The following is a 23,879-nucleotide window of genomic DNA, read 5'->3' on the forward strand; positions in this document are numbered from 1 at the left end:
GATAGAGCAGGGTTTAGGGCTTTGTGCATAGGGTCGCTATGAGTCAAAAACGACTCGACAGCACATAACAACAAAAACAACAATATTAAGGGTGGGATGCATTAGACAGGATAGCTTAAGTATTATAAAACTAATTATTTTCTTTAAAAAAGAAAACAACTAATTTATTTTCTAGAAAGAAAACTATTATAGATAATGAAGTTTCATTTGAAGTACAGAAGACCCATTAACCAATTCCCATAGTTCATAAATTCATCTTTTAAAAACCGAGCATACTCTTTCTCAGTCTCCCCCAAAACTTATGTCAGTCTTCTTTTATAACAGTGGTATTACGCAGTATTTAGAGAGGATAAATAATATATATTGTACTGAAACAGATGAGGAAAAGAACTGTTGAAAAGGGATATATGCTTAGGTATTATTGTCATGACAGGAGTCCAGAATGAAGGCTGCACACTGAAGTGGACATGGCGGAAGGGATTGTATAACAATAAAATAATTTTTCTTTTACTGTTTAAAGAGAAGATCAAATTGGGGGGGAGGGGTGGGCAGGGAGAAAAGTGCAACAATGAATGAATGGAAACCCAAAGAATCCAAAGTTTATAAACTTTCATTAAAATTAATTGTTAAAAAACTGAGCATACTTAGGAGCCTCAAGGATCTGAAAAATAATTTACTTTCAAAAACATGTGGCACTCTTATCTGAATACTTTGAATTTATCTAGCCCTGAGAACTCTCTTTATAATGTATTTCAGGATGTTAACACCATTGGCCTAAGAACAGTTCCTCTAAATTACTCTTATTGAAAAGGCATATTGTCCAGCACATTGTTCTAATAAATTACTCTTTGTATTCATGCACTTTTGTATGTGACGTTGCTACTTTTCTCATCAAAAGGAAGGGTCTATTTCTCCACTCTATCTCAGATGGTCTTATTACTTGCTTTGATCAATAGAATGTGGTAGAATTTAATCAACTGCAAATGTCAGAGGAAGACTTTAACAGGCATTGCACCTACCACGATTCTCGTCCCAGAATCTTGAACTGTCAAGCCATAAAGAAGTCCAGTCTAGCATACCAGAGAGTGAAAAAGTGGGCAACCAACTATAACTGCCAGAAGTGAATAAAGACATTCCAAAGTGAACTGTCAGATAGATGACTATGACCACATGAGTAACTCTAGTAAAACTAGCAGAATTGCTCAAATTATAAAGCTAGTTAATCATTTCAAAGTTTTGCCGTTTTTAAAAAAGCAATGTTGTTTTAAGGTAGTAGCTTTGGAAACACTTTATGCAGCAGTGATAACTAAAACAATTCAATATGCTCTTCCCTCTCCTTAAAAAATAAGAACTCTTGAAGAGCGATTTCTTTTTTCCTTTTTCCTTTTCAAATAACCTGTTGCTTTAATATTGTTGTTTTCTTGAGTTCAATATGTGGTCCCAACCACTGTGTCAAATACCCACATGAAACAACTTTTATGGTCATGCACAATATGTGAATTCATAGATATTGCTGCATCAGTGGGGGAAAAATGGATTTTGTTTACCCATGAACTTCTTTTTGCTTTAGACATGGGGGGAAGTGCCTTAAAATTCAAAATAGAAAATGCCACACAATGTAATTTAAGATGCATGTTTGATTACTTTCATTAAATTTCTCAAGTCTTTGGGGTGTGGGGATGGGGGTGGGTAGAAGATGCACACTATTTAGCTGGCAAACTGTTAGTACTAATATTTCTTTAACATAATCTGGTCAGAATAAAAGTATTAGGTTTGACTGATATTTTTTCCCCTCCAATTATGTAAGTGACAAATTCAGCTCATTCATTTTAGTGATGGTTGGAATAAAAAACAAGTGAGTTAAGTGCAGTACCCCAAATTATGTAATATGTCACTGATATGCCTACAAAATAAGGAGAAATGGGGATTTTTAAAATATATGCAATAATCTTACACAGCATCTTAATAACTTGTCCATAACTGTCCCTTTGTTTTTGCTTCATCCCAAGGATCCCCAAGGGTTCAACAAGGAATAGATATTGAGATAGTTTATAAATCAAGAGAGAACCCAGATAAGTGTTTTATTGATATTGAAGTATACCGATCCATTTGCAGGTAGTAAGATGGGGTCATCTGTCCTACCTTGTTTAAACAGTCTCGTCTTGTTTCAGTCAGTGAACACTCTGTGTCCTAGGATACCTTATTTGTGGAATCCTAAATTCCTCAGATCCTGGACCTGAATTAAACTTGAGAGATGGTAAGGTCAGAACCAAGCAGGCATTGGAAACTCAAAACGAACAGTGCCTGCTATTACAGGATTCTAGTTTGTACCAATCCCAAGCTAAGTGCTTCCCAGCACAGTATTAACTGATTCCACAGAAAGAGAAAAAGGTCAAAGCATGCAGACTCATAAACTTGAAAGAGAGAGAGTCTAATACATCAGGTAAAAAAGATAATTCAGTACTTTCCTCTTGCAAATCGTAGATCTGGCTTGAAGGCATCTGTGAGAATGGACAATAATTATGCTTAATCAATTAACTGGTGATAGGTCACTCTGATTCCCAGTTGAAGATACAGAAGATAATAAACAGCTTCTCCTGTGCTTGTCTTGCAAAGCCAAAGCACATATTGGCAGAAGCATGCCAACAGACGGCTGGTAGAAATGGAGAGACATTTCAGCCCAACACATTCTGTTTATTTAAGCTGTTATTGATATTTGTCCTTGAGACTTTCAATTTCATTTACCCTCTATGAAAGAAACCACAGCTACTTTATATTCATGTTGATGACAGACTCTAAGAATTCTTTTTGATTAAAAAATGGTCAGTTTTAACTTAACAGCTGCCAATTATATTTCCTTTCTTATTTATTTCCCCCTTGCGTTTGAGGCTGACACTTTCCCCTATAAAGTAATATATCACTACACCCCATATGTAGGGGCTGGAAGACTGAGATTGGAAAAAGAAAGAGTGAACTAACTGGAAACTTAAAGCAGTTGGCTGACTACATGGAACCCTCATGAGATACGTCGTTGATCAGAAAGCTGGAATAGATCCACTGAGATGGGGAAAAATCTAGAGATATTTATCGAATAGTGAGTAAAACAAGCAAACAAACAGAAAAAAAAACCACACCAAAAACACCTCAGACTCATTGCCATCAAGTTGGAGATGACTCAGAGCTGACCCTCCACTGGGTTTCTTAGGCTGTGAACTACACGGGAGAAGAATGCCCATCTTTCCCCTACAAACCAGCTAGTGAATATGAACCATCAGAGAGGAATGACATTCGGGTTAGCAGTACAGTTCCCAAAGACTATGCCACTAGAGCTCAGTGAATAGCAAAGGTAAATCAAGGTAATAAAAATGAAGGGACCCACGTTTTAAGGGTAGAAATCATGATAACAAAGAAGAAATCAAGTATCAGTCAGCACTGTTGTGAGGCAAGAAGTGTGCTAGTTTAAGAATGGGTGGCAGGCTGTTGACTAGCTATGTCAGAGAATAGTATGTCGGACCCATGGAGGCCGAACAAAGTGCTTAGGTACAAGCCTTCTCCGAATGAGTGTAAGCCCGCCTTGGATGACCCAACGGTGGACTATATGGACCTACTCAGCATGATCTTCAGCACGTGTGGTCTGATGCTCAAGCTGACGTGTGTGCTTGGGTAGCTGTCTGCTGTTCCTTCATCAGCTTCACCAATTCCCAGAGCTCAGAGGATACCAAACAGATTATGAATAGTCTCATGTTGTCATTCTCTGTCGTGGTGATGTCCTATCTACAGAATCTTCAGCCCAGGACACCTCTATGGTGATGCCAGTCTCGGGGGGGGGGGTGTCGCATTCTAGATGCCCTCTATCCATCTTGCCTCAGGTCTAGGCCAAGGCTGCTCAGTTTTCTGTCCTTGGCTGATGCCTTAGGCTCCTTCCCTGGTAACTCTCAGCTGAGTGGACCAACCTATCTGCTGGGACACACGGGGATCAAACAACCTGGACCGTCCTTCCTCACCCTGTCTGCTGCTGGTGGGAATGATGTTCGTGTTTTTTAGTATTTCCACTTATCTTGTTGCAATCAGTAAATAAAGTTTATCCCTGGGTGTGTGTGGGAGAATAGGTAGTTGACAAAGTAATAGGTTAACACTGACAAACACTGTGGCATCTACACAGAAACACCACTTTAACCTGATCAGCACCCTTGAGTCAGTCCAAAGGACTAAGCTGGCACTGCATTATGCCATGATACAACCATGCTTGCTATAAGCGGGGAGGATATGCAACACTTGCTGCAGAAAATCAAGATGTATAGCCTTCAGTATGGATTACATCTCAATGTCAAGAAGACAAAGGTCCTCACCATAGGACCAATAATCAACATCATGATGGATGGAGAAAGGATTAGAGCTGTCAGTTATTTCATTCGATTGGATCAACAATCAACATCTTTGGTATCAGCAGTCAGGAAATCAGGAGACATACTACATTGGGCAAGTCCACTGTCAGAGACCTTTCCAAAATGTGGAAGAGCAACGATGTCAATTTTAAGACTAAGGTGCACTTGATTCAGGCATGGTCACCTGCTGCACATTAAAGATCTGGACAATAAATAATGGATACCATTCAGTTGTGGTGCTTGAGAAGAGCACTGAATATCCAATGAACTGCCAAAACAAGCAGCAGATACATCTTGGAAAAAGTACAGGTAAAGTACTCCCTAGAGAAAAGATGGCAAAGCTTTATCTCTCATACATTGAACATGTAGCCAGGTGAGACTATTCCTTGGAAAGGGACAACATACTTAGAAAGATGGAGCAAGACCTCCAATGAGATGGATGGACACAGTGACTTCAGCAATGGGCTTTAGTGTGTTAGAGATAATAAGGATGGCACAAAATAGGGCAGGGTTCAGGTTTGTCGTTCATAGGGTCGCTGTGAATTGTACTCAATGGCACCTAACAACACAGCAACCTGACACTTATAAACAGTATTTGTTACTTTATTATGAAAGTCATTAAAAATTCAGATAGTTCTATAAGAGCATGTTGTTGTTGTCATTGTTGTTATATACCAGTCAATCAGAACTGGTTCATAACTGGCCCTGCAGTGGGTTTTCCAAGGTAGTAAATCATGGGAGCAGATTCCTGATCTTTCTCCCTCGTAGCAGCTGGTGGATTCAAAGAGTGGACTGGCAGCACATCTCCTTACCAGATCTCTGTTACAGGAACACATACTTCATAACACCAGGCATTACTAAACACTGCAAATCCTAAAAATGAAAAGCTTATTCAAGTCAGCTTCGCCTACCGTGTACTAACGCATAATGCAGAGTGTGTGTATGTGTGTCTGTGGGCATGCTCACATGTGCAACAAGATACTCTGAAGAAAACAAAAATCTAAAAGCAGCACTCAGCAGCATAGGTCAGTATCACCCAACATAATGACCTGCCCTACAAAGTGGAGGCCATTACCACAGCCGGAGTTTCAGGTCATCATTAAATCATTGAGAACCCATCTACCACAAGACTAATGGTTTCCTAAATTCATCTAATGCTCTATTTATTCTTGTGTGCTTGAAAAAATATCTTGTTGAGAGTAAGGTAATCTTTCCATTTCCCCTTCCTTTTGATATAGCATGCTATCAATCATGACATTTCCATAGCACTTTAGCAGAAGAGGTCAGAGCAGCTTATTATTCATGAATATCTGATAATTTCACATACTCCATTGCATATCATCTTCCATTACAGACAAGATAAAAATGAATGCCCTCATTTCCACATAAGCATGGTCATCTCTTGAATTGGTGATATCAATAGAAGGACAGAATGACCTTATTTGTAAAGACAGAACATTGTGAGGAGCACAAAATTTCTTCTAGAAAAGTTAGACAGTCTTAGATATTCTCTAACAAAAGTGCTTTCTATTCTGTGCAAAATGATATATACACAATGCATGTTTCAGAAGAGAGACCTTGCTAGTGTTATATTACAACATCTTTAACTGCATTTAACCATGTAAGACTTAGTGGCATTGAGTGGCATGCCAAAATTTAGAGTAGGCAATAGATTCTAATCTCATTGCATTTCTTTTTTCTTTTAATATTTTATTGGTTTGCATATAATAACTCATATACAATGTATTTCATTCATGCACATTGTGTTTTATACAATCATTCATAGACACTATTTTCCTAGGATAATTACGATTGATTTATACCTATTATTACTCCATTTTTTTTAAAGTCTACATTGAATCTTTTCTATTCCTTCATCTTCCGTATGCTCACTATCCTCTGCTATCCTTGTGATTTCCCTCTTTCTCCTTCCCCTTCCCTTTTTGAGCATTTATAAACATCTTACTCAGTTAACCTTCTACCTTTACAATAATGGTCTTATGCAGTATTTGTCCTTATAAGACTTAATTACTTCACTCAGCATAATGTTCTCTAGACAACCCCTACTCCTGCGCCCCATGTTTCTCAGTATGCACTGCTGGTGGGATTATAAAATGGTATATCCACTCTGAAAGGCAGATTGGAATTTCCTCAAAAAGCTGAACATGGAAATCCCATATGACCAAGATATTTTACTGCTAGGAATTTTTGCCATTGTTCTTGTTATGTGCTGTTGATTGACTACAACTCAAAGCAACCTTATGAATAATAGTTCTAAACCTTGCTCTATTCAGAGCCAACCTCACTGTCTCTGACACACCCGACACCATTGCCACAGTTACAGTGTCAATATATCTGTTCCAGGGTCTTCATCTACTATGCCTTCTACTCTTCCAAGAATGTTATCATTCTCCAAGGACTGGTACCTTCTGGCAATATGTCCAAAGTTTGTGAGACTGGGCTTCAAAAGCCTTGCCTCCAAGAAGCAAACTGCTTTCACTCTTTCTAGGGCAAACCTTTTTTGTTCTTTTGGATGTAAATACTCTTCTCCAGCACCACAGCTAGAGGACACCAATTCTTCTGTCACCCATATTCACTGTCTAGTCACAGTGCAGCTTTCAGATGCATAGCAAACAACTGAGAAGACCATGACCTGGGTCAGGTACACTTCAGTCTCTAGAGCAACGTCATTGCTCTTTAGAACTCTAGAGAGGACTTTAACAGATTTTCCTAATGCAATTTGTCTTTTAATTTCCTGACTGCTGGTGACAAGATTAGTGATTGTGGATTGGAGTAAAAAGAAATTGGTAACAATCTCAATCTTTTCTCCTACTATAATGATGCTTCCTATTGTCCTGATGTAAGGATCTTAGCTTTCTTGATGTTGATCTTCAATCCATATTGAAGGCTGCAGTCCTTGACCTTCTGCAGAAAACTCTTCACGTACTACTTGGATTTGACAAGAAAGTTGTGTCTTCACATAATGAATGTTGCTGATGAGAATTTATTTAATCCTGATGCCAGAGTCTTCTTTACAATACCAGCCTCCCAAATGATCTGCTCAGCATATAAATTGAAAAGGTAAGGAGAAATGATACTTCCCTACACACTCCTTCCTTGATTTTGAAAAATAGTGTTTCCTTGTTCTGTTCAGACAATAACATCATGGTATAGGGATAGGTTTTACATAAGCAAAATCAAAAGTTCTGGGGAAGTAGTATTTTTCATTTCCTCCAGCTCTCATGTACTATCATATCAAAAATTTTAATAGGTATTTGTTTTATTTTTTTTTCTTTCTTGACTGTATTTTGTGGTTTGAGTTACAATTATTCATGCATTTTTTATAATACTGATGGCAATTAATGAATGTAATTAAATATGATGTATTATAAAAAAATGTTCTGGGATGCCAGTTGGCAATACCATTTCAGACAAGGGTCTTATAACAAAAGTTTACAGAATCTTACACTGCCTCCACAAGGAAAAGACTGATAACCCAAGTACCAAATGGGCAAAAGACATAGAAAGACTTTACACAGAGGAAGACATTCAGGTGGCCAAGATACATATGAAGAAATGATCAAAATCACTGGTAATAAAAGAGATACACATCAAAACCACAATGGGATACCATCTCACCCCAGTAGCAGTGGCAAAGTTTAGTAGGCCAGCAAGCAATGAATGTTGAAGAGGATGTGAAGAGTGGGATTGTGAAATGATGCAACCTCTCTGGAAGACAGTTTGGCGTTTCCTCAAAAAGGTGAACACAAAAACTTCGTATGTAATCCAATTATTCCACTACTAGGAATATACCCCAACGAAATTAGAACTAGACACAAATAGAAATTTGTACCCCAATATTCATAACAGCATTATTCACCATCACAAGAACATGTAAACAGTCCAAATGTCCAACCATAACCAAATGGATTGAGAAAGTGAGAAATTCCATTCATACAATGAAATACTACACAGTAGTCAGAGTAATGATTTTGAAAATACTACATAACTTGGGACAGGCTGGAGAGCATTATGTTGAGTGAACTAACACAGTCTCATAAGGACAAATACTGCATAAGACAATTATTTTAAAAATAAAAGGATAACTAGTAAAACATGTACAGAAACTCAAGGGGGGAAGAGGGAGCCTTCCCTAGAGGGGTGAGGATAGGTAGGGGTGCATTGTTTAATGGGTGGAAAGGGGAAGTAAATGGGAAGGATCTGAGCAAAAAGACAGAGTAATGATGGGAAAGGTCCAATGGTGATTAATTTTATAAAACATAATACACGACAATGATTGTATGAAACAAGGTGAATGAAGAATAGTATGAAACACAATGCATATAAACTTTGTAAGCAAACCAATAAAAATAGCATAAAATATAATGTACACAAATGATTGTATGAACCATAATGTAAATGAAAGATTGTATAAAACACAAAGTTTATAAATGAAACATAAAAGGAATTATTATGTGAAAGTCAATAAAAATGTTTTTTTAAAGTTCTGCAATTACTATTCTTCTTAAGGTTAGCCACAATTTTTTTAATTCCACACAGTCAGATGCCTTTGTATGGTTGATAAAACACAAATATCCATTGTTCTGGTATTCCCCGCTTACAGCCAAGATCCATCCGACATTGGCGTGATATCCCTAGTGCCATGGCCTCTTCTAAACCCAGCTTGTATTTCTGGTATGACTCTGTTGATGTACTATTAAGTTGGATTGTGATAATCTTCAGCAAGATTTTGCTTCCATGTAATATTAATGATATTGTTCAATAATTTCCATAGTGTGATGAATCACTTCATTTGAAGTGGGAATAAAAATGAATCTTGGAAGAGAACAAGTTGGTCAAGTAGTTGTGTTCTAGATTTCTTGGCACTATCTAGTGAGAACATTTAGGCCTGCATGTGCTTGTTGAAATATGTCAATTGATATCCTATCATTTCCTAGGGCCTTATTTTTTATACAATTCCTTTATAGCAGCTTGAACTCTCTTCTTTATTGTTTCTTGATCAGATGTTACTTCCTGAAATGGTTCTATGTCAGCCAATTATTTTTGGTACAAAGTCTCTGTGTATTCCTTCAATTTTCTTTTGATGCTTCTTAGATACTTCACTATTTTCTCATAGGATTTTTAAGTACTGCTACTCAAGGCTTGAAGTTAGTCCTCAGTTTCTTTAACTTGAGAAATGTTGAGCGAGTTCTTCTCTTTTGATTTTCTGACTCCAGCTCCTTTCATTTCGTTATAATACTTTGCTTTGTCCCCAAGGAATTTAGAACTGAGGCACAAAAGGAGGAATGTACACATATGTTCATAGAGCATCACTAATAAGAACAAGAAAATGGAAACAGTCCAAATGTCCATCAACAAGCAAGTAGATTGAAAAATTGCGGAATATTCACACAGTAAAATACCATGCAGCCCTAAGGAACAACAATTTTGCAAAATAATATATAACATAGAAGTCTATAACACTTTAGGGGGAAAAAATCCTTCAATTGTGATTTTAACAACATTTTACAGAAAAGTAGTATTTTTATTCATTCATTGTTGCACATTTTCCTCTCACCTGCTTCTTTTGCCCTCCCCCTCCCATTTACAATGCACCTCTTATTCTGAACCGTTGTCTTACATATGATGCCTAATCATATATTCCTTTTAAACTATTTTCTCCCTCTGTTCCAATACAGGGTTGATTATCTACCCACACTTTTGCTATTGCTATTCTGCTCCCAACCACCATGTCAATCCTGCTTCATAACAGTGGTACAATGTTGCAATCCGCCACCCTTTTTCCTGGGAGAAATGAACAAAAAGAGACAAACATACACAGAAGACAAGACAGGACTGCCATAAAGAAAAACACACTCACACAGACCGGACCAGATACGGTAGCGGCAGCCCCATGCGTCTGTGTTTATTGGAATATATGGGGTCTAAGCAATGATCTCATTTTTTAGGGTTTCCATAAAATCATAATAAACAGTGATCTCATATCTTAGTTTACATAGAATCATAAAAGGTGGGTACAGAAACAATATAGCGAGGGTGCACACTCTGTTCCTTACGATAGATGTTGCTTTTCACATGAAAGGAGTTGGGAGACCGAGACGACTTAAGATACATGATTTACAGGAAGAGAGACCTCCACATTCCCAGTCCATTACAGGACAGAGGACAAAGATTTCTCTTTAATTATTAAACCAGAGAGTTATCTGTTTGCAGGTTGAACTCTCAATAACCCCGAAACCCACTCGTGAGCAAGCTGGGCTTCCAATAATGGCGTCTGGTCCTCCTCAGTGCTATGCAGTATTTGACCTTTTGAGACAGCATTTTACTCAGCATAATGTCCTCCAGGGTCACCCGTGTTATGTAATGTTTTAAGAGTTCATTATTTTTCAGTGATGCATAGTATTCCATTAAGTAAATATGCCATAGTTTTCCTATCCATTTGATTATTAATGGACACTTGAGTAGTTTACATCTCTTTGCTATTGTAAATAACCCACTCACTTCTGATGTACCAGTTTTCTGTCAAATGGGTTAGCATGCCCCACAAATGATAGTAAGTCAATTTAAAAATGGTTTAGAATGACATAGTGAGAAAATGATTCCCTTTTTAAATAATTTATATATCTATCTGATTTACATCTTGTAGAACATTTTGGTTTGAAGCTAGTATAATTTTTAATATCTCTGTTGCATCTACTAGTCTTTTTTTAATAGAGAAAAGATCTAAAGAATAGAAGGTAACCATATCAAGATGAAATTTGATAAAAATGATAATAGTGCTTTTTAATTTTTGTAAAATACAACATGCACCAACTCAATATTATTCACATGATTCTTGTTATGTGCCATCGAGTCACCTGCAACTCATAATGACCCTATGTACAACAACCCTATACCCTGCTCTATCCTGTGCCAATCTTCACATGCTTAAGTCAATAAAAATAATTGCATTAGTTGTCTTGCGCAATCATCATCAAGACCCTTTGCCAAATTATTCACCTCCATCAGCAAACATCTAAATCATTTTATATCTCTTCTCGTATCTGTCATGAGGGAACTCTGATAGCTTAGTGTAAGGAATTGTACTGATAATCCAAAGACACACAGTTCAAATCTCCCAGAAGTTCTACAGGAGAGAGATAGTCAGTCTCCTTTCATGCAATTTACTGCCTCTGAAAACCTTCTATGAATCACTTCTAATTCAGTGGTACACAATATCAACAATATATCTTTCATGTTGCTAGAAACCATGATTAATTCCATCTCAAAACTATCATGCTTGGAAACATAAAGAATAAGCCAAGAAGAGAAAGACTCTCAATGAGATGGATTGACATGTGACTTCAGCAATGTGTGTCAAGAGATGATGAGGACGGTGCAGAATAGGGCAGGTTTCAGGTTGACTGTTCACAGGATCGCTATGGGTCATACTCGACTTGATGGCAAGTGACAACTATACAGTTTTAGATATTTTACACCAATAAAATCATACAATATTTTTCCTTTTGTGACTGTCTCATTTCACTCAGCATACTGCTTTCAAGATTCATATATGCTGTACCATATTTTAGGACCTCACTTATTTTTATCAGAGGCATTTGATTGTGCAGATCATGGGAACTGATGGATAACATTGAAGTAATGAGAATTCCAGAACCATGTATTGCACTCAACGACATTTGTACATAGACAAAAGGCAGTCATTTTGACATAATAAAGGTTACTACACAGTTCAAAAATCAAGAAATGTTTGCAATAGAGTGGTATCCTTTGTCCATACCTATTTACTATGTACATTGAGCAAATAATGCAAGAAATTGGACTTTGTGAAGAATAATGTGGCATCAGGATTAAAGACAGATTCATTAGCAATATGCATTATGGAAAAGACACAACCTTACTGACTTGCAGCACCTCCTGAAGAAGATTTAAAGACTATAGCCTTCAATTTGGATTACGTCTCAACACCAAGAAAATAAAAATGCTCACAAATGAATTAATAGTAAAATCACAAATTGGACTATAGTGACAAAGGAGGAAAACATTCATGTTGTCAAAGATTTCATTTTAACTGGATTCACAATCAACATCCAGGATAGGAACAATCAAGAAATTAAAATATGTGCTGCATTCTGCAAATCTGCTGTCAAAGACCTCTTCAAAGTTCTAAAGAGCAAGGATGCAAGTCTAAAGACTAAGGTGCATCTGACCCAAGGCAGGGTATTTTCAATGGTCTCATATACATGTAAAAGTTGCCAATGAATAAGGAGAACCAAAAAATAATTTATAATTTTGGAGTATGGTATTTGCAAAGAGTACTGAATATATACCATGGACTAAAAAAAAAACCAAACAAATAAAAACCTAAATAAATCTCTCTTAGAGGAATTGCAGCCAGGATACTTCTTAGAGGCAAGGAAGATGAAACTTCATCTCACATACTTTGGGCATGTTGTCAGGAGATGCCAGTGCTGGAGAATGTTATGCTTGGGAAAATGAAGGGTTAGTGAAAGAGAGGAAGAACCCCTAAGGAAATAGTTGGGAACAGTGACTGAAACAATTGACCTGAGCATGATGAAGACTGAGATGGTGCAGAATATGCAAGCCTTTGAATTGTTGGTAATAAGGTCACTATGAGTCATAGCTGACGGAAGGCACTTCCAAAAGCAGTAATTCATCATACGTAGAAACAAAAGTTTACTTACTCGCCATTTTTCTGTTTAATAGATGTTTCTATTATTTCCATCTTTTGGTTACTGTGAATAGTATTGCTGATAGCATTGGTGTGATGTGTCTATGTACATAGCTGCTTTTAAGCCTCTTGAATATATACCTAGGAATGGTACTGCTAGACCAATTGTGTTTTGATTACATTTATTTCATGAGTTATCTTCTACTTTTACAAATAACGTCTGTTTCTTGTTTACTATGCTATAAAGTTTCTTTCTAAAAATAAATTATTTTTTATTTTTATACTAGTTTATTTACAACATTCAAATACATTTTTCTTCACACCAGATCCTTCCCAGTTTATTTAAAGCATTAAGCAAATAATATATCAAGTGATCCTTACTAATCACAAAAATATTATGACAGTGGTATCAGGTAACTAATGCTGAGGAGAAACCATCCATTATAACCCTGATCTCTATACTAATAACTTTAAGTTAAGAAATTCCTACACTTGGGTAGCTTCATACTGCATCAAAAAGCATTTGCAGCTGTTCAATAACACCATGAACAAATAAAAAAAAAACCTTGCCATCTCTCTTTATAAGACAAAAAAGCTGAAGCTCAGAAAAAAATGAAACCATTTGTTCTTGTTGATCATAGAGCAAATGATAGAGTCCCAGGGAAAGCTGGATTCACTTTCTCAAGACGTTGTTACAACAGTACATTCTTTCAGCCAGAGAGATTCTTGCCAAGTCAATCAATGAAAATAGAAACTTTGCAATACAAAATATCCTGACATTGTTAATTGAATTTTCATAAATTCTATTATCTGAGAATGAAGTCATTGCAATACCTCTGTGTCAAAAATTCTGTATATACAAAAATCTGATAAATTTCAAACTTACTCATTGTCATCCAGTTGGAAATAATTCCTTGCTGACCCTCTACTGGGTTTCTGAGGCTGTAAAATGCATAGGAAGAAGCTGCCTGTTATTCTGCCACTGGAGATTAGAACTGCCAACGGGGTGTGACTTTAGGTTTAGCGGTGCAACTCCCTAGGGACTACACCACCAGCAATCTCTCTTTGATAAACCTAAACTCATCAAATAGATTATGTGAGATCTAGGGTAGGAGGCATATTTAAAGAGTATAAATTATGATTCGATGATGATTCGATGATGATGATGATGATGATAATGATGATGTGTACCATCAAATCTGATCTGACTGGTACAGGAGGAGATTGCTCCTCATTCTCCAGCAGACCATCTGGTGGATTCAAACCGTGTGCCTCTGAGATTGCCACTAGGCCACCAGAGCTCCTTAAATTATTATTCTTTACCACCACTCATTATTTTTTTTCATACTGGGATGGCTTTCATATTGCTGTGATGCTGGAAGGCATACTATCAGTATTTCGAATGATAACAAGATCAGCAAAGATGGAGAGCTTTCCACATATCTTCCAGGCTAAAGCAGACAAGGGTAAGAGTTGACTACCCACATCTGACAAAACTGTACCAATGTGTCTAAGCACAGCAGAGATTGGAGGATATGTTTAAGCACAATAGAGACTGGAGATTGGCAAGGTTTTGCACCTTTGTACAGAAGGGCACTACGAGAGAAAATAAAATTAAAAGGTACATAGTTCAAATCAACCAGGAGCTCATCTTGAAAAAGATGGACTATCTCCTATGCAACTTATGGCCAGCTGCAGGGTCAGCTATGAGTCAGTTCAGACTCAGTAACAAAAACACCATGATCCTTTTAATACAAAATTATTAGACCTAAGTTGAATGTTTGTAGCACTGAGAATAGAGATGACATGGGATAAAATTTTAGAGTAAAAAGAAAATGAAGTATGAACTTGTGAATTGGACATTTGATGCCTTGGCCGTTCAGTAAGTGTTAAGCATTTATATGCATTTGTTCTAGCTGTTTTGTTTTCTTTTTCTTTTAAAAAATATTTATTCTTTTAATCTTTAAATGGATTTATCATTTTACTAGTTTTAATGAACATTTAAAGATATTTTGGACTTCCATTCATTCATTGTTGCAGTTTTTTTCTCTGCCACCTCCTCAGATCAATCATCTCTTTGAAAAGTAAAAGATAAATTTATCCATTGTATACAATCCCACTATCCCCTCCCTGACTGACTTCCACTATGCAACCTTAATTCTAGATTCCTGTGATAATCATAATACCCTATCATATATTGCTTTTAAACTGTTCTCTCCCTCATCTGTTTCAATTCCGTATACATAATCTATTCAGTTTTTCTCAGTCTTACACCAACCCTGATGTCAGTCCCATTCAACAGTGGTACCATGCAGTATTTGTCTTTTTGTGACTGAGATCTTTTACTCAGTATAATGTCCTCCAGGGTCACCCATTTTGAATAATATTGCATGAGTTCCTTGTTTTTCAATGCAGCGTAGCCATTGTGTGCGTGTGTATACCACAACTTCTCTATCCATTTGGTTGTTGATGGACACTTAGGTTGTTTCCAACTCCTTGCTATTGTGAACAAAGCCACAATGAACATAGGCGGATGTCGACTATGGTCTCTTTAGGGTATATTCCCAGTATTAGAATTGCTGGGTCAAATGGTATCTCTATTTGCAACTTTTTGAGAAAGCACCACACCACTGTGGTTGCACCATTTTACACTTCCACCAACAGTGAATAAGGGTTCCAGTTTCTCCACAATCTCGTCAGCATTTGTTGCTAGCTGTTCTGTTAAATTTTGCTATTCTTACTGGGGTGAGATGATATCTCATAGTTGTTTTGATTTGCATCTCTCTTAGAGCTAGGGATTTTGAATATTTCTTCATGTGCTTGTTGGCCATCTGAATGTCTTCTTTGGTGAAGTGTCTGTTCATATCCTGTGCCCATTTCCCATTGGATAATTGGCTGTTTTAATATGGATTATCTTATTCCACTCTGGTGCTACTACAGAGTTTAGGTTATTTAAATTTGCAAATTAAGAATAAGAATGAAGGCTCTGATCAGTTAAACGACAGAGGTGTGGTTTCCTGAATAGCATTCGAAAATTTGCACAGACACGCTTGTATCATTGAGATCTCATAGTGATTTGAGAATAGAAAAATCTGGTTATGTGGCTATAGCTAATCCATTAAATACTTTAGGTCTTAGTTTTGGACAGGTTTTGAAAGATATCAAAAGATGCATTATGCCCTCTTAGGATGGGATTATTTTAAATTCACAATGTTCTACTCCCCAGGATCACTGTTCATTGTAAAACATAATATTATAGGATTAGTGCTAAGTCCCTTTCTTTTTCATCACAGCTTCCAGATACAGTTCAAACTATAAAGATGCATCTGCCTGATGCACTGGCCTTGCACATTGAGTAGTTTTCAAAATATTGTTAAGGATGGCTGGCATGGTTTATTCCGTGAAGTTATAAATCTCAGTAGATTCTATGTGTTCTTACTCACAAAACTATAAATTGGAGTACCACTGGAGAAGCGTCATAAAACTCCTTTCTTAGCCTAAGCATCCTGCCAGTGAACTGGCAGAATGTTCTCAAGACCAATAGGTCATAGATTCTGATTAAAGAATTTGTCTCCTGAAGGCCTTATTAAAAAGAACATGAGTTACCTATGAAAGATTACACAGCAGTCCATGCTAATGTGTTCATTTATCACAATACACTGAATTTCTATGACATTTAATACTTCAAACTCACTCTTCACTCTCATCCTCCTGACTACTAATGCTCTAAAACTGATGGAATAATATTATTAGTTCCATTTCACACATGAGGAGCAGGAAGTGTACATCATTTGCCATGTATGTGGAGTTAATTAGTGACAGTCAAGACAGAGCCCTTGTTCTTTATTGAGCATCTCATTTTCCTACTGATTTTTCCCCCCAGAGCATAAGACCCCGAAGAATAAGACTGTGGACATTAAAAATGGAAAAGAAAAATTGGATTAAAAAGTCCCTATGCATCATACGTGGTTTAGTGGTAAGGAATTCTGTTTTCAATGCAAAGATATGCAGTTATAAAGCATCAATTCGTCCATGGCAGAAGGATGAGTAATCTCCTCCGGTGCAATTTACTGCCTCTGAAAGCCCACTGAAAGGTCAGCGATGGGTCAGTTTCAGTTCAACGGCACACAACAACAGCAACATGCATTGGCTAGGGGCAGTAATATTGCATTGTTGTTGTTGTTGTTGTTGTCCCAGGGCTTACTGTACTTGAAAAGATTTTAAATTTCATTTCAGGTCTTTTCCATGAAAATAGTGAAATGTGAAGGTGTCACTTTGAGGATAAAAGTTAGGGGTTTGGAGGTGTTGTTAAAATGGCTACTTTTGTTGTAATCAAAATGGAAGGGAAAGTACTTTTGACTTGAATCCATATGCATATGAATGAGAGACATTTGGAATGAAGCTATAAGAAAATGAAGAGTGAAAAGGGCGAAGGGGGAGGGGCAGAAGGTAGAGAACATCTCACAGCCCACACTTAACACAAAACGCTTAATTGTACTTTTTTGAGACCTATACATATATAGATAAAGAAACTTTGCCAAATGGAAAAAGGCAACACTGCATAGTTTAAAATCGAGGAAGGTTTGGTGAGACGATGGTGAGACGAAGGTTTAGTGAGTCCCATGGACTGCCAAATGAACTGTAGAATTTATCTTTCAATATGGCTTTCCCAGTCACTGAATTTGACTCTGCCACATGGATGGCCAGGAATATGTAAGTGGGGGAGAGGGGGTGTCAACCTATCCACCAGGAGATTGGCTGTCTCATCATTCCACCCCAGAACTGGCCAGTCTCACCAATCTACAAGGGTAATGGCAAGTCTCGCCAACAAATTGAGTGGCTCCAGCAGCAGAATAGACATTCCCCATCAGCAAAATAGGAAAGAAAATATTTGTTTAAGAAAAGAAAAGAATGTAGGATGCTCTTCAGAACCAGAAATTCTTACTCCAGATACATCTACAGCAACAGCAGCCATAGCCAAGGCAGAGTACCAGAGAGATCTGAAATGAAATAGAGCTTGCTGGTAAACCCTTCCCTAAGCCCCAGAACCAGAGCTAAGTTTTTTTCCCCCCAAGATTGTTGGACAATTAGGGTGAGGAGCCACTATTGGCAGGGCTGAAAACTTTGTAAACACTGGCCTTAAGCTGTGAGGCTCACAGCTCAGGTGCCTGAAAGCACATTTTGGAAGCTGGCCTGTTTGTATTCTGGTATTAGCCTGGATTATAACCTTTTCACTTCCCCAATATGGTTAGTTCTAGTGATCTGTGAGCTATTGCATAGGATTTTGGGCCCAGAAAAGCAGTAAGATTGGTACTGAGTAGATAAAAGTATGAGGGCATGGGGAACATGTCTGACCTCATGGGAATTGTGGGTTTTGTGCTACTGATACTGTTGATGGGGACAGTTTCACTTTGTGAAGTTGGGAAAGGTCAGATATGGCCATCCTCACATGACCTTTGCTCATTTGTTAGTAACAAATGAATCTATCTTGGAAAAAATGCAACTAGAGCTCTCCTTGGAGAAAAAGTGGTGAAACTTTGTCTTCTGTATTTTTTGCATGTTGCTAGGAGGGACCTATCCTTGAAAAAAGACATCATATTTGGAAAGGTGCAGGATCAGAAAGAGGAAAATCTTTGACAAGATAGATTGACACAGTGCCTGTAAAAATAGGCTTGAGTGAATCAGAGATTGTGAGAATGGTGCATGTTAGTACAAGATGCAGATCTGTTATTCATAGGTTCATTATGAATTATTGTCAACTTGATGACACCTAATAACAAATACCCAAATTATCCAGAAGCTGCTAAAATTTCCAAGTGAACAGTCTCGCAGGTAAAGCGTCTGGCTGCAAACCCAAAGGTAGATGGTTTAAATCCACCAGCTGCTTCACTGGAGAAAAATAAGGAATCTTCTCCCATGTGATTTATTGTTGTTACTGTTGTCTTTGTTACATGCCATTGAGTTACGTGCAACTCATACCAACCCTATGTACGACAGCTCTGAAGTCTACCCTATCCTGAACCAGTCTCACTAACTCAGAGACACCTACATCCATTGCTCTAGTTACTGTATCAATTCATCTCACCCAGGGTCTTCCTCTCCTGTAATGTCCCTCCACCCTACCAAGCATGATGCCCTTCTCCAAGGACTGTTCCCTCCTGGCCACATGCCCAAAGTATGTGAGATAGAGCTTCAAAATCCTACCCTCCAGGAAGAAACTTGGTTTCACCCTCTCCAAGGCAGACTTATTTGTTGCTTAGAGGTCTATAATGTGTTCAAGACTCTTCTCCAGCACTAAAACTCAAAAACATCAATTCTTCTTCTGTCATCAATAGCCATTATCCAGATCTCTGATATATGGAAAGTAAATGTGAAGACCATGGCTTGGATCAGGTGCACCTTAGTCTCTAGACTGATATCATTGCTTCTCAGTACTCTGGAAAGGTCTGTGACAGCAGATTTACTTAATGTGATTTCTCTTTTTGTCTTTCAATTTCCCAACTACTGGTGTCAAGAGTGTCAAATGTGGAGCCAAGTAAGCTGTAACTGTTAATAATCTCAATCTCTTTTCCATCCATCATGATGCTGCCAACTTGCCCAGTGGTGAGAATCTCTGAAAACCCCCTGGATGGTTGGTTTGAATTTGTTCCTATTGAATGGCAAGGAATTCTTTTTATTACGATCTGATCATTAATAAAAAAAAAGATATGATAGGTTAAAAAGCTTTTTTTAAAACTACTCCACAGGTTTTCAATAAGCTATTTTTAAGACAACGAATAAAACTAGAGCAAAGTACCTTATGTGACTTCCCTAAAACTTTATTTAGAAGGGTGTGATATTCTGTAGGCAAACTCTTCATTGAATGATTATATTTTTCTTAACATGATTGAGAGAATGTGATGTATTTTTAGGGAATGTTTTGACAGGATATACTTAGCAATTTGTAAATAATAGAAAACTTGCTGATAGTACATTCCACTCAAAATAGATTTGTCTCAAAGGCATTCTTAAAGAATATAATCCAGATGACATGGAATAAGAATACATCTATTCTATGGCTACTTCATGTTCTCAATTAAGTTTTGTTATTTTTATTGCACATTTAGGGCAGACTGTGAGGAGGTCATTGACAAATGTGGGTGATTAACACACATATTTTTAAAATCCTTCTTAAAATAGTCTGTGATCTAAAGATTTTAAAGGGTAGATGGTTGAGGTGATATTAATTATATGGTCTCACAAACTGATGGGTGGAGGAGGGATGGATAAAAGGAAATGGGGTCTGGTGTGAATAACAATGTATATGAACTTGGTAAACAAACCAATATAAAATAAAAATTTTATTTAAATAAACACAACAAAAAAACAAAACAAAAAAATTAATAAAGGCCCACTCTACTCAGAAAGAAGACTAGATTCAAACAAGCCCAGAAATAAGGAAATAAGTTGGAACTTTCTCCAAAAATCTGATCCTTTAAATTAAGATACAAGAAGGTATTTAAGGTAAACTGATTTATTTTCAGGACTCAGGGACAATTCAACTTCCAGTAGAATGCTATCACACTTCTATGTTTGTGGAACTAACTTTCTGTCCTATATGGGAGAAAAGAATGGACTTGAGGGAGAAAAAGAAGCAAGATCAGCCCATGTTTGTTTGGCTTCAGCAGGTAGTGATGTCACACCGGAGGTGATGATGGCCTAACTTATGGCATGAGACGTGCTAAGATGTATTCTCAAGCCTGTGATCTTAGCAGATGGCCAATGACAAAGGAATGTTGTCTTCAATTTTGATCTCTCAAAGTGGAGCTTAAAGCAAAGCTTCTTGTGAAAGTGATTTATTGAAGCAATATATTCAGTAGGGAAGCAGAAGAATAGATCCAACTGGGAAAATAGGCAAGCCAAGCTCTAGGTAGAGAACAGCTTTTAATCTACCCCAGGTACACTTTAGGATACAAAATGTACCAAAGAGTTGGTTGTATCTTGAGGCAAATGTGCTGCCTTTAATGTGTCATTGACAACTACCTACTGGATGAGGAAAGACCTCTCAACTAAGAATCAAAGGTGAAAGACAGTTATCCAGAGAAAGGAGTTGCTGGGATCTTGACAACAATCTTATAGCTTGTAGGAAATGAACTGCTTAGTCTCAAGAAGGCCTAAGATCAATATCAACAGCATTTACTACATCAGAACGAACTAGTCCAAATGTAGTAATGGCTCACAAAGATGACGTCCAACAATCTGTGCTTACAAGAACATAGAGAACTTTGGTTTTGTCTGAAATGATGTGCATGCTAGCTGGTACTGTTATAAGACAAAACAACGAGTTACTCCAGGCAAGTAAATATAGAAGCAATACTTCAAACCAGCAGCCAAAGGAATGAGGGACCAGCCTCTGAAAAAGAGCTAACTGATCAGGCTTATATAGGTGATCAGGGACCTAGCCAAAAGTGTTGCAATCAACAGAAGCAGTATGTCTGGGGAAATGGAGCATAAACAAAGAACAACACAAAGTCATGTCCAACTGGGAAAACAGTGAAGATCAGAAGTGTCATTGATTTAGTGAACACTCAGGTATATATGGTTCCCACATCCACACAAGAATTACAGGAGGAAAACTAATTCTTGACTACCTTTGACTTACAGAGCTTCATCTGTGGCTATTTTTTTAATCCATTACTAGAATATCCTATGAAGGTGATTTTTTTTAATAAATTCAACCCTTGGAAGCCCTCATCCCAATATAATTAAATTGTTGCTGTTGTTAGGTTCTATCAAATAACTATGAATAGTAATGACCCTGTGAACAACAGATCTGAACCTTGTCCTGTCTTGCTCCGTCCTCACATCTCTGAAATACTCGAGCTCATTGTTACCCTGTGTTATTCTGTTTTGCTGAGGGAGTCTTCTCTTTTTCTGAACCCTCCACCTTTCCCAACATGATGCATTTTTCCAAGGCCTGAGCCTCCTTGACAACACGGCCAAAGTATAATAGATGGCGTTGCATTATCCCTGCCTCTAAGGAACACCCTTGTTACCTTCCTCCAAAATTCAGACTTGTTTGTTCTTTTCAAAGTCATTGAGACAGGAAGTGCTCGTCTCCAAAGTCCCAATTCAAAAGCATTTGCTTCTCATTGCTGTCATCCGTAATCATATTCCATTTTCAGATACATAGGATGCACTTGAAAATACCATGCCTTGGATCAGGCATTCCTTAGTTTCAACACTAATGTAATTGCTTTTTAGCATTTGAAATACCAAATAGCAAGATTGTTGTTGTTCTTGTTAGATGCCTTCGAGTTGAGTACGACTCATAGCGGCCTTATGAACAAAAGACCTGGACCCTGTTCAGTCCTGTACCATCTTCACTCTTCCTGACACCCAAGAGCCCATTGTGGCAGTCACTGCATCAGTCCTCCCAGTCAAGGGTATTCTTCTCCTTTGCTGATCCTCCACTCTTCTTAATATCACGTCCTTCTCCAAGGAATAGGCCCTCCTAGCAACATGCCCAAAGTATGTGAGCCAATTCATCATTCTTGTCTCCAAAGGGCACTCCCAAGACATATTTGTTTGTTCTTTTGGCCATCCATAGGATGTTCAATGCTCTTCTCCAACATCACAGTTGAAAGGCATCAATTCTTTCATCCTCATTCACTGTCAAGCTCTCAGATGCATAGTAAATGATCAGAAATACTATGGACTGAATAAGATACATCTTAATCCTCAAACTGACATTATTCCTCAATAATTTGGAGAAGTCCCTAACTGTAGACTTTCCCAGTTCAATTCATCTAATTTCCTCACTTGCTGGTACTAAAGGTGTGAATTGTGGATTCAAGCAAGATAAAGTTGTTGAGAGTTTTAATCTCTTTTCAATCCATCATGATGTTGCCTATCATTCCAGTTGTAAGAATCTTTTTTTCTTGACACTGAGATGCAATTCATACTGAAGGCTGCATTCTTTGATCTTCTGCAACAAGTGCTTCAAGTCCTCCTCACATTCAGCAAACAAGGTTGTATGATCTGTAGAATGCACAATCCTAATGCCACATACCTCTTTATAGAATCCAGATTCTTTAATAATTTTCTCAGTAAGAGGCAGTCATCAGACAGAGCAGGGAAACACTGCATGTTTCAAAATTGCAAAAGGTGTACACCAGGGATGTGTTCTAGCTCCATACCTTTTCAACCTGTATGCAGAACAGATTATCCGAGAGGCTGGGCTCTATGAGGAGAAGTGTGGCGTCAGGATTGGTGGAAGATCTATTTACAATCTGTATTATTCAGATGACACAATCCTGCTTGCTGAAACTGAGGAGTACCTAAAGCACTTGCTGCAGAGGGTCAAGAACTGCAGCCTTCAGTATAGTTTGAAGCTCAATATCAAGAAGACAAAGATTCTCACCACTGGGCCAATTGGCAGCATCAGGATGGTTGGTGAAGAGATTGAGATTGTTAACAACTTTAGTTTGCTTGGCTCCACGGTCAACACTCTTGGCACCAGCAGCCAGGAAGTCAAAAAATGTATTGCAATGGGAAAGTCTGCGGTTTGGGACCTCTCCAGGGTACTGAAGAGCAATGGTGTCACTCTGGAGACTAAGGTGTGTCTGATAGTCTATGGTCTTTGAAATCACTTGTTATGCATTGGAGAGTTGGACAAGGACTAGGGAGGATAGAAGGAGAATTGATGCCTTTGAGCTGTGGTGCTAGAGAAGAGTATTGAATATACCATGGACTGCCAAGAAAACAAACAGATTTATCCAGGAGAGTGTTAAACTGGGCTG

The 23,879-nt window shown here is 37.7% G+C and overlaps 1 protein-coding gene and 1 pseudogene across 4 annotated transcripts in view; one reads left to right on the top strand and one right to left on the bottom strand.

Annotated features, from left to right (window-relative positions):
• Positions 1–23,879, bottom strand: part of GABRB1 (gamma-aminobutyric acid (GABA) A receptor, beta 1) — an 878,739-nt gene that overhangs the window by 774,454 nt on the left and 80,406 nt on the right. The gene's annotated exons all lie outside the window — the stretch shown is intronic.
• Positions 3,491–3,810, top strand: LOC102855810 (annotated as a pseudogene).

This window comes from Elephantulus edwardii, unplaced genomic scaffold, assembly GCF_000299155.1.
Source record: "Elephantulus edwardii isolate Elephantulus edwardi_28Jun2011 unplaced genomic scaffold, EleEdw1.0 scaffold00137, whole genome shotgun sequence".
Taxonomy (NCBI): domain Eukaryota; kingdom Metazoa; phylum Chordata; class Mammalia; order Macroscelidea; family Macroscelididae; genus Elephantulus; species Elephantulus edwardii.